Below are 11,545 nucleotides of genomic sequence, written 5' to 3'. Positions count from 1 at the left end.
ACCGGAACTGTCTGACTATAATCAACATCAACAGATTTCTGATTACTAGTATCATAAGTGTAATTATGATTGTAAGGTGGTGGAACTTCATGATAACCAATTCCTCCCCTTTTAACTGGGGAACCTTGATCACTAACGAGGTGATCAAGTATAGCGGTGGAATTTCTAAATTTCTCAAGTTTCCTGTTAAGTTCCACCACTTTCACCTGGTGATCAGTTATCTGTTTATCCCTTTCAGCTATTAGTTTGGTTTTTTCTTCTAACACTTCATAGCTCAGATCAATTACTTTAATTTTTTCAGCTAGATTTGCTTTAAGACTTCTAATATCTTTTTCACTAGCTTTTATTTTTACTTTATAACTATTTTCTCTAGCTTTAGTGAAATGATGTTCTTCTTTTAAGGTTTTAAATTGAGCATCCAAACTAACATACTGATCAGTTATAGTTGTCAATTGTTCAGACAGATTTTCACACTTAGTGCAAGGGAGTTTAGTACTTACCTCGGTGAGCTGATCTTTCACATCTGCCATACAAGCTTCATTTTGAGCCTCTGCCATGTAAGCTCCACTTTCGCCAGTCACTTCCTCAGTATCTGCAGTTTCGATGTTCGCCATATTGGCCTGTTCGAACACTTCTTCAACATGCAGATTCCAGTTATATTCCCCATTCTGTCTGGAAATCATGGCTCTATTATCATTACCACCCCCATTCTGGTGTGTCGACCTGTTCTGACTACGTTCAACTCTCTCATTCGTGCACTCCTTCGCAAAGTGGCCATTCTGTTGACAGTTGTAACAGCGCACCTTTGACTTGTCAAAACCCGGTCTCTCACCAACAAACTTCCTTCCTGTCTTCTTCATAAACCTCTTAACCCTTCTCACAATCATCGCCATCTGCCACTGCAGATCCATCTCTTCCAGTTCATCAGCATCGATCTGATCATAGTCTTCCTCCAATATTGCTGGATCAACAATCTTACCCTGAATGTAATTTTCATACGAAGCAATAAAGGATGCATAGAGAGCAAACTGTTGTTCAGCAGATTTAACACTCATGGGCATCCTTGAGTAGTTGTTGTTCGAAACACTTGGGGTAAAACTACTCTTGGTTGCTTGAGGGTTAGAAGCATTTGATCCTCCAGCTACAAAGCATACATCACCATTCATGTTGAGAGATACATGACCTTCAGGTGTTGAGTTAGCGCTCGACTCTCCCTTTGAGTAGTAAGCAGACGAATCAGACTTCGAACTTGAACTTGTATTAACCTTTCCACCATACATTCCTGGATCTTGAACCTGATCAGTAGGTGTCTCTTTTCGAACCATGTTTAGTTCAAAAGTTCGTAGCTTGTTAACTGCTGTTTCCAGGTCATAGTCAGCAAAGTCTTTGTCTTCTCTCATCAACACAGTGTACATCTCCCATTTCGGTGGGAGAGCATCAAGAAGCTTTTCAACAATTTCATCTTCTTTGTAAGCAATTGAATAATTGTTGAGTTCGGTCATCAGATGATAATATCTAGTGATGATATCATCAAGTGATTCATTCTTCAAGTACTTGAAGACCGAGAATTGGGTTTTAAGTAGTTTAATCTTTGAAGCACGAATTCCCACATTACCCTCAAAACGGTTTTCAAGAGCTTCCCAAAGCTCTCTAGCAGTTTTATACTTTCTGAAGGTGTGAAGAATCTCTTGTGGAAGGGCCATAGTAATCGCTGCATGAGCTTTGCTCTCAGCCTCATACATTTTCTTCTCTTCTTCTTCCATCTCTTTGTATTTCTTTATCTGATCACGACCCTCATACTCAGCAGTAGGTGGAATGTAACCATCTTGTATGCATACCCACATCTTAGCATCTTGGTACTTGACATATTGTTCAAAACGATCTTTCCACGCTACATAATCGGTTTTCTTAAGCATCTTCGGTGCCTTTGTAGCCGAACCCGCTTCCACTTCCATCTTAACTAGTTCCGTAATGTTGATTGAAGACATCTTTCACGAAACACACAGAAACCCAAAAAATAAAAATTTTATTTTTAACAGTACTGTAGGCGAAGTTGTGGATAACTTCGCTTAAGTCTGAACTTCGCTTTCTTTTTAAATTCACCTGATTTGGCGAAGTTGTAAATAACTTCGCTTAAGGTAAGCGAACTTGTGAAGTAGGCGAAGTTGTGGATAACTTCGCTGATACAGGCGAACTTGAGAAGGTAGGCGAAGTTGTGGATAACTTCGGTTAACCTTATATCTTCGCTGAAACCCTTCGAACAGTGACGGCAACTTCGCCTGATGAACACGATGAATATGCAGGTTAGATTTCTGGATTTTTCGAGGTTTGTGAAGGTGTTATAGGTTGTTTATGATTGTAGGAGGTGAGTATAACACAAAAACTCAGAAACCTCGTCCCGCGAATAGTCGAACGGAACGGTTTCTACACCCGCGTGATAATCCCGAACCACACAATCGAGCAAAAGCTCTGATACCAATTGTAGGTTCCCAGCCGGATCTACACGAGATATCTTGTTCTACGTAGGTGCGGAATCCCTACGTAAGACGTTACGAGCGTAGAAGACGATACGAGTTAACACAATCGAACACACGTTACAATAAACAAATACTCGTTATATTGCAACCTTAAACACGTGATATCAATCACTGATTACAGGACTCTCTGACTCGTAAACTCGAAATAACAAAACTTCTTAATGTTTGTTGTTTTTGATTAAGCCGTAACCTAATCAATATATAACACGACAACTTCGCCTGGCATGTTCAGGCGAAGTTGTCCCTAACTTCGCTTGTCTAACAAGTTCGCCTATATCAGCGAACTTGTTAGCTAACTTCGCTTACATCAAATACAAAACATTACAAACTCGATTACAGACACTAGACACTGAACTACTGACATCATGCACCATCACTATTTCTAATATATACAACCTTTATTATTACAAAACGTGTCTAAGCTTTTATTTTATTAGTTATGTGGTCCTTTTACCCTTTTTCATTAATATTTAGCCCCACACACTTCCACCACCACCACAGCTTATATAGTTGTACAGATCGAACGGGGATGTCATCATCATTGATTCATTATCATGGCCAATTCGTAGCAAAAGATGGCATGTAACCAATAATGATTCACCGCCTACAACAAAACTATATATTTAAGCTTAAAGCATACTTTTATAATTAAAGTTTTAAATAACAAATAAAATATATTAGCTTTTTAAAGAAAAAGTAAGTACACTTCTTCTTGCGAGTACCGCATTCGAATAATCTACATTTTCACAAAAACAAAAATTAAAATCAATCATTTTCTGCCAGTCATGTGAAAGCGATACATACACGTATAATTAACTATCAAAATATACGCGAATGGTTTTTGATAGATGGTAGCGTAAAGCGGTTTTCTATTTAATTTAGATAATTAAAAGATTTTTTTACTAGTATAACAATGTGTTTTCTTTTATTTTTTTCATTTTGTATAATATACACATACATACTATTGATAAATAGTGAGAGTTAGACGTAGAAGGTTTCGTGATCACTAATATTTTATTCAATCAAAGTATATTATATTTAACGCGTTCTTTTGGTTGATTAGACATAAATCTTTTTTTATCTAAAATCTATCGTTTTATAGAACCTGCTTCTAAATCTACATATTTTTACACCACATAACTTATCTTTAAACAATTAAACTCGTAACACATTGGTAGCAGTATAATAATTAATTAAAAAATGTTAATTGCATAACCTTTTTTTTATAAATAAAGTAGTGAAACCAAAAATAATTAGAATTTAGTATGATGATTAAGATGTTGCCTTATGTAATGGGAGTTGCGTCATCTTTCTTCAACTTCTTCAATTTAATCAATACTTTTCTAAACCTTTATCTACTAATACTATTGACATAAAATAAAATGCGCCATTACATGGCGTTTTCAACTTTAGTTAATTTTTTTAGCAATTGAAGTATAAAAGTTACAAGTTCAAATGTTATACAACTGCCATTTATAATTTTAAGAATCATAAACTTTAGCGATTGATTGATAACAAGTTCATATTTAACGTGGATCACAACTCAACACAACCACGTCATTTATTTTTGTCTATTGTAAGTGTAGTTTTTTTTAAGGCCCTGATAACATAAACAGAGAAAGGGGTTAAAACTCACTTGGATTCTTAAGCGTTCTGAATTAACTTTAAACTCCTTCGTTAACCGAGCACGACTAATTATTTTCACATATACTTGCGTTAATTAACTATATAACTTACTAACAAAACTAGCCAAGCTAGCAAATTAAGTTAACCACGTTAACGAGGTTAACTAAGCTTGCTTGATAACCTAGGTTCGTTTGTTAAGCTTAACTGATCTAACGAGGTTACCCTAAGTTATATAGTTAATTAACGCATGTATATGTAAAAAACAGTTAGTCGTGATCAGTTAACGAAGGAGTTTAAAGTTAATTCAGAACGCTTAAGGATCCAAGTGAGTTCTATCCTCTTTCTCTGTTTATGTTTTCGGGGTTGTGTACATACTCAATGTGGTAGTTTGATATTATATATTGCTTGTTTAGTAATATATTTGGCATGAAGAATGTAGAATATGAACACTTATTAATTTCTTTATGTTGGTACGTTATATATATATATATATATATATATATATATATATTATACATGAGGTACGTGTAAGCAGGTGTATGCACGGTATACGGGCTCTACGTCTGACATAGTAAATTAAGATGGAAAATCCCTCTAACTTCTATTGAACATAGACGTGGCATGTGATAGCGTGGTTAAGGACTGTGGACCTTATACGTGATATAAATGATAAATGTCAACGTAGATAAGGACTATAGATCACCTTATATGTGTTGTAGAGATAGGAGTCAGCATAGGAAAGGACTGCGGGCTTTATACGTGCTGTAAATGTAATGTGGTAGCATAGGGGAGGATTGCGGCCTCGTACGTGCTATGATATAGGTGACAACATATGAAAGTACGGTGGACCTTGTACATGCTAATGTATGATGGTATAGGGAAGGACCACGTTCTTTGTACATACCATGAATAATGAACATAGGTAAGGACTGAGGACCTTGTACGTGTTCACGACCTTGAGTATATGTATAAACGGCGGACTATGAACATACTCTCGGTTGGTTGAAGTAAGTGTTGAACGTGAATGTGCTAAATATGTATGGTTTGAATGTTAATAATGATGGATAATTATATGAATGAGGAACATGTTAAGAATGGTATGTGTATCTTTGGATGCGTATGAGTATGAATGTGTAAGTATGACTTGTTGCTTGTTAAAACTATAACTCACTCAGCATAGCGGACTTTTAGTATGCACACTCGTAGTAGATCAAGGAAAGTAAAGGAGCTTGAAGTGCACACAGTGCTATCCACACGACGTCAACATCCACAAAGTTGTTTAGAAAGAAAGTTTTATATAAATGTAGTTTTATTCCGTGAAAGTCTTTGTAAACTCTGATAATTAAGTTGTGTTCAAGTGTAATCCCAATTGTTAGTAAGGTTCCCGGGCTCCGGGCCTTACACCAATCACATGTATACATACATATTATATATTACTTTGATTGCCACATAAGCAATATTTTGACAACTAGGCATGCCAACTTAGCAACAGACTAAAGGGGTTAGTCATTCGTTCGTCGTAAACTGTAAAAAAGAATAGCCTTTTAGTTGGAACCGTCACAAGCCAAGTGTTAATTTGGGACTGTTATTTGTCAATATGGCATAGTTGGGATGATTTAAAACCAATTTTTCTTTAATTTAAGAAATAATTTTATAATGTGACAGATGAATATGCATGTTTTTGATGTTTTTTGAAATCTTATTGTGAAGGTTCTAACAAAATTGATCATGTAGTCTTCTCTTTGTGGTAAACGTAAAATGTTTTATATCACAATACTAGCTTTTCAACCCGTGTATTACACGGGATTTAACAAAATGATAAAAATTAATAAAGTTTGTTATTTGAAATAAAGACATAAAATTAAATGAAAAATATAAACGAATTACATAGTACAAACAATAAGAAGTATATAATCTTAATTTTACAAATTAGAGAAAATCTTTTTATATGCAACATTTGTTGTTTTATCACAAGTATGTACCATTTTGTATTATTAGGACTATAAACATAATCAACATTTGTTATTTTATGTTGTAATCTTGTATCTTTTTTTTTTTGTTTCAAATAATTAATTTTATTAATTTAAACATTGACGAATCTCGTGTATGACACAAGTTCTAGAGCTAGATGAAATGAACAAATGATAAAATAAGGGTTAGGCTAAACGTACCCCCTCATTTACTTGTCATACCCTCCCCTAAACTTTAAATTCCTTTGATAATTTTGTTTGACATATTACTCCCCTCCAACTTTCTTTTCCAAATTATAGTTTTTATATAACATTTCACCTTTTGGAATATAAAAACCTTTTTAGATGACTAAAGATTACAAACTATCACATTTGCGAATTTTTTTTCCGATTAAACTGCCTTTTCAAATGTAAACACTATATCCATGTTAGAATACTAATTATCATATAACCTTGGGTATTTCATTCTCAAATCATAAAACTTTTTGTGCAGTTTATTATGTAAATACATTATTAACAAACATTATGAAAATTATTTTAAAAAGTGCAAGCTATCTCTAAAATCTAGTAAAAATAACACTCAATTATAAAGCAATTACTAAAAAAAAGCGTGTTTTTAAAAATTAAAAAAATGTTATTTTTAATAATAAAAAATGTTTATTTTTTTGAAACGTAAAAAAAGTTTTTTTTCGAAACCCTAAAATGTTTTAGGATATTTAAAAAATCGTTTTTGAAATATAACAAAAAGTTTTAGAAAAAAACTTTAAAAATTGTGTTTTGAGAACAATAATAATAAAAGATAACAAATTACAAAAGGTCAGTAGGGAAATAAGGATGGCACACAAACATATTTGTGCATATTTTTATACATAAACACATCTCTTAAAAATTGGATATATTTCTCACATTCATCACTCAAGGTTCTAAACAAGTAAACAATGACACACAATGACACAAATATATGCTCAAGTCCTAACAAATGCAATTTTCTATAGTTAATTTTAACTTCTCCTATAGAATGTCTATATCCAATATTGAACAACTACTCATATAACTATTATGAGATTATCGTGAGGAGAACATTGAAAATTAATATGAGTGATCATTTGAATTTTGAAGTAGGGACTTTTAGCTTCCTGGGCTTTTTAGTTTATTGAAAAGGGGGCCTTAGTTTATTAATGGGCCTGTCAGTATAAATTGATTTAGATTAGGACTTTCTTTATGGCTATGGGCCTGATAGTATAATTTGACGAGTTCTGTTAGCCTGTTTGGTTCAAACATAATCTGACATTATAGGAGTATAGAACTCCTATGACATAATATGACTCATATAAGTGCATTTTTAACCCGCTTTCTAAAAATATATAAGGAAGATTTATAAATTAGATGATATAGAGTGGTTGTAAGTAGAGCGGTAGAGGGAAGATAAAGTATTACATGGGAAAGTTAAATTTGGGGTTTCACTATTTATACCGTATAATTTTTTAATATTTTTTTAAGTGGTTGTAAGTGGAGTGGAGGAAAAAAAATATAATGAAAAAGAATATAACAATTATTATTTAATTGAACCGGAGAGAGTGATTTTTAGTATAATTATATGATATATATGAATGTATGGTAGGGAATAGGCTACGAATGCTCTAAATTAACACACATACTCATATTCCGTATACGTGATATACACGTTGTCGTAAACTTCTCGATGTAACATTTGTATAGAAGCTTGTTAGAGCACTCACAACTCATTCTCCATTCATATCCATGTGATTACACTAAAAATCAATACTTTTCTCTTTCATTTTGAATTATAATATTTTTTATACTTTTATCATTATCTTTTATTCCTCATCCTCAACTCCACTCATAACCACTTTCAGAAAATGTTAAATAATTATACGGTGTGAATAATGTACACCCAAATTTAGCTTTCTCACATAATATTTTCCCTCTTTTCTACTCACAACCACTGATGTGCGAAAAGCTATATATAAATATTAATAACTAATTCTCCCAATTCAACACTAAGTCTTAAATTTATAAAACCAAACAATCCTAACTAAACTTCACACAAACGGCAAGTGTACCGGCCGCACAGTCTAATGGAAATCCGGATGTCGAACACAAAGACACGTGAGAACGGCTCATATAATTAACCCTAATCTAAGTCCCGCCTAAATAATATATTTATTTATCTTAATTATTTAAACTAACTAAACTTAACTAACTTAACTTAGGTAATGGTGAAACTTAACGAAACTAACGATAATAAGAAAACGAATCACCTAGGTAGGATAACTTAACGGTCGTAAAATGACACAGGTGCTAACATGTGGTTGAAACCAGAGTTCTAAAGATGAGCTAACATAGGTAAGGTCGAGGAAACCGGGTCCCTACGGTCAGTTTTACCAGAAAACCCTAACAACGTCTAGATAGCTTTTAATTCATGGTTGTTAATTTACGTACCCTAATAACTCATCACTTGGTCCATGTCTAAGTTACAGATCTCACTAAGGCTCGAGCTAATTACAAATCTACGAGAAGAGGGGTAATTCAATACTTAAGACAAAATAACTCAACTTACAAACTTAACCTAGCCGACAATGGGAAAACCGCACGTGGTCTCGCAACGACTAACCCGATCAACTAACTAGCAAGATAGCCGACACCTAAAGTTTTGGTCCAACTCAAAGGTGGTGAACCTACTGACTTTAATGATCCAAGAAACACAAACCCTAATGGTATGCCTACCACAATCAATCAACACACAAAGTATTAACCGAAACATGCAATTAACGCCTACACGAAACTATTCATGCAATAATCAACCACACGGGGCGCATGCAACCTGAGATACATCTATGGCAGCGGGTATACACGGAATAATATCATAAAATATGAACTTTACAATAGAAAAACAATCAACCACTTGTTAAGCACCCTAACTAGTTAATTTTAACCGTTAAACATCAAACCTAGGTGATTCAAACAAGTTTAGCCAATAATAATCATAATTAATCTCAAGGTATCCATTACAAACTGATTGGAACTTGTTTCAAAGTCTAAAACTCAAAAACGAACTCCAAACGATAAAACAAGCAAAACCGACAACTGGTTGATGAAACTCCGATCCGGAAGCTCCTCCTTCTTGTTATTTCGACTTTAGCAGATCTTGGAAGGCTGGAATGATGATTCCTTTCGTTCATAGGGTTTAGGGTTTTTAAATATATCATTAAACACCCCTTTCTAATATAAAACAGGTTAAAACAAGCCCACAAGGCCCCCTAGAAGACAAAATAGACGTTTTTATGATTTCTCAACATTCTTGGCAGCCTTGGGACATGTTGGAATCCACCACATGCTGCTTGAATGGTATGACCTGGTCACGTAGCTCGACCATGCCATTTTCTGAAGTTTTTCGACTTCCAGCTCGTTTATCTTCGTACGCGCGTACCGGCTTCATCCGAGCTCCATTTTAGCTGACTCTTTCTCCATTTAACTCGTTTTCTCGCTCTCTTCAACATGGGACCTATCAATACAGAAACGTGTAAATTCATGCTAGAACAATTGATATCCGTTAACGTTTTACGCACAAAACAACACAAAAAAAGGATAAAACGCTATGTGATTTGCCACACATCAACCACTCATAACCATTGTTTTATAAATCGACCTATAACTCGTATCGGATTGGGCTAAAAATGGTACTACCTTACCGATTTAACCGGGTTGTGCGGGGATGTTCAATCAGTTGAATAGTTAACCCTTTAATTTCATATAAATGTCACATACTCAAAAAATAACCCAAAAGTACATGATTGTATAATAATAAATATTCTAAAAGTTAATCAATAATAAAAAATAATACAAAAACACTAGATTATCAGACATATGTCTGAAAATCATATTTTTGTACTTGATATTTATATGATTTGAGTACTTATAATCATATTTTTGTAAAACATATCAAAAGATAATAATATTTATATAAACATGAGGGGGTAAAGTTGTAACTAACCCTTAAAATAATAAATTTTTTGTAAGTTGAGGTAATATACTTGTAATTAATTTTACTTGTAAAACTAACTTGTACATTCATGCATATATCCATGCATTAATGACTTGTACAATTTAAACCGTTTATCTGTTTTTAAAAAATTATATTGCCACGTCAATAAAAATAAGCTCGTTAAATGGGTATGTTAAGATTTACTTTTAATCATATTTTTGTAAAAGATATAACAAGAAAACCAAAAAGAATAAAGTTAGAGTAAAAATTGGTTAACCATAAGGGATTAAAGTTGTAATTATTTTCTTAAATTAACAAAATTTGATTAAAGTTGAGGTACCAAATTTGTAATATATTTGTTGAATTCAAATGAACGTGTGTTGATTGTGTTTAAAAGACCATTTTGTCCTTTATTACACTTATACTTTATGCCTTACAAATTGTAAATCCCTTAAAAAAGATGTCTTAATTTACCATTGTTTGGTATATTATATATAGTAAAGATATGTTTACTAAGCTTCACTTGGGATACAATGTCTATAGTAAAATTATCATGACATAAGCTTAAATTTCAAACTTTTGTAAGGGTCGTATATTTAAGAGGAATATGTAATTAGAAAATATTAAAGTATCTGTTGTGAGAAGGGTCAACGAATACAGAAACCAAATGTATTAATTCACTACCATGTTATAATGGGTGATATTTGGGAGCTTATGCCTATATTTTGGTAGTTATTACTAGATAAAGTAATTATATATTTAATTCTAATGTGTTATAACGTTTTGTTTGGTTTGAATGTGGTATATAATATCAGGTAAAATGAATTGAGTGAAGAACAGAAAGAATAGAGAAAAGAAAACGAGCTTACGATCTTACGGCCCCACTTGTGAGCAAATATCGACAACTTACTCGAGAACATGATGATGCCACTTTTTACTAACTTAGACATTTGTTGAATTGTGTATTTGTACTATTGATTTGTATATAGCTAAATAGCTTTTAGTATAGCTTGTAATAGGTTCTATCTTGCAGAAAACTATATTTTGATGAGCTTATATTGTAAAATTATAGATTAAATGCATTTTGGTTTATTTTGTGTTTTTGGTGGAATTGGATTTGCTAAAATTCTGCAATGAAATGGATTTGGCGCTAAATTGAAATTCATTTTTTTAAATGGTAAATATTCTTTTGACGCGGTTTCGATGATTAATAGAAAATGCTACACCCTTTTTTGACGCGGTTTAGTGTGCATTTGACGCTTTTTTCAAAACCGCATCTAAAACCAAGCTAGCTTTTGCCTCACCATTTTTTGACGCGGTCTAAAAATCAATTTCACCGCATCAAAAAAGCATTTTTCTACTAGTGATAGTTTATTTTAAGATAAAAGTATGCAACATGTTTATGA

The sequence above is a fragment of the Bidens hawaiensis genome, unplaced genomic scaffold (assembly GCF_021521415.1).
Source record: "Bidens hawaiensis isolate Kalapana, Puna unplaced genomic scaffold, B.hawaiensis_p1.1 tig00015444_1, whole genome shotgun sequence".
Lineage (NCBI taxonomy): Eukaryota > Viridiplantae > Streptophyta > Magnoliopsida > Asterales > Asteraceae > Bidens > Bidens hawaiensis.
The sequence above is the reverse complement of the archived record's forward strand: the minus strand, read 5'-3'. Positions refer to the sequence as shown.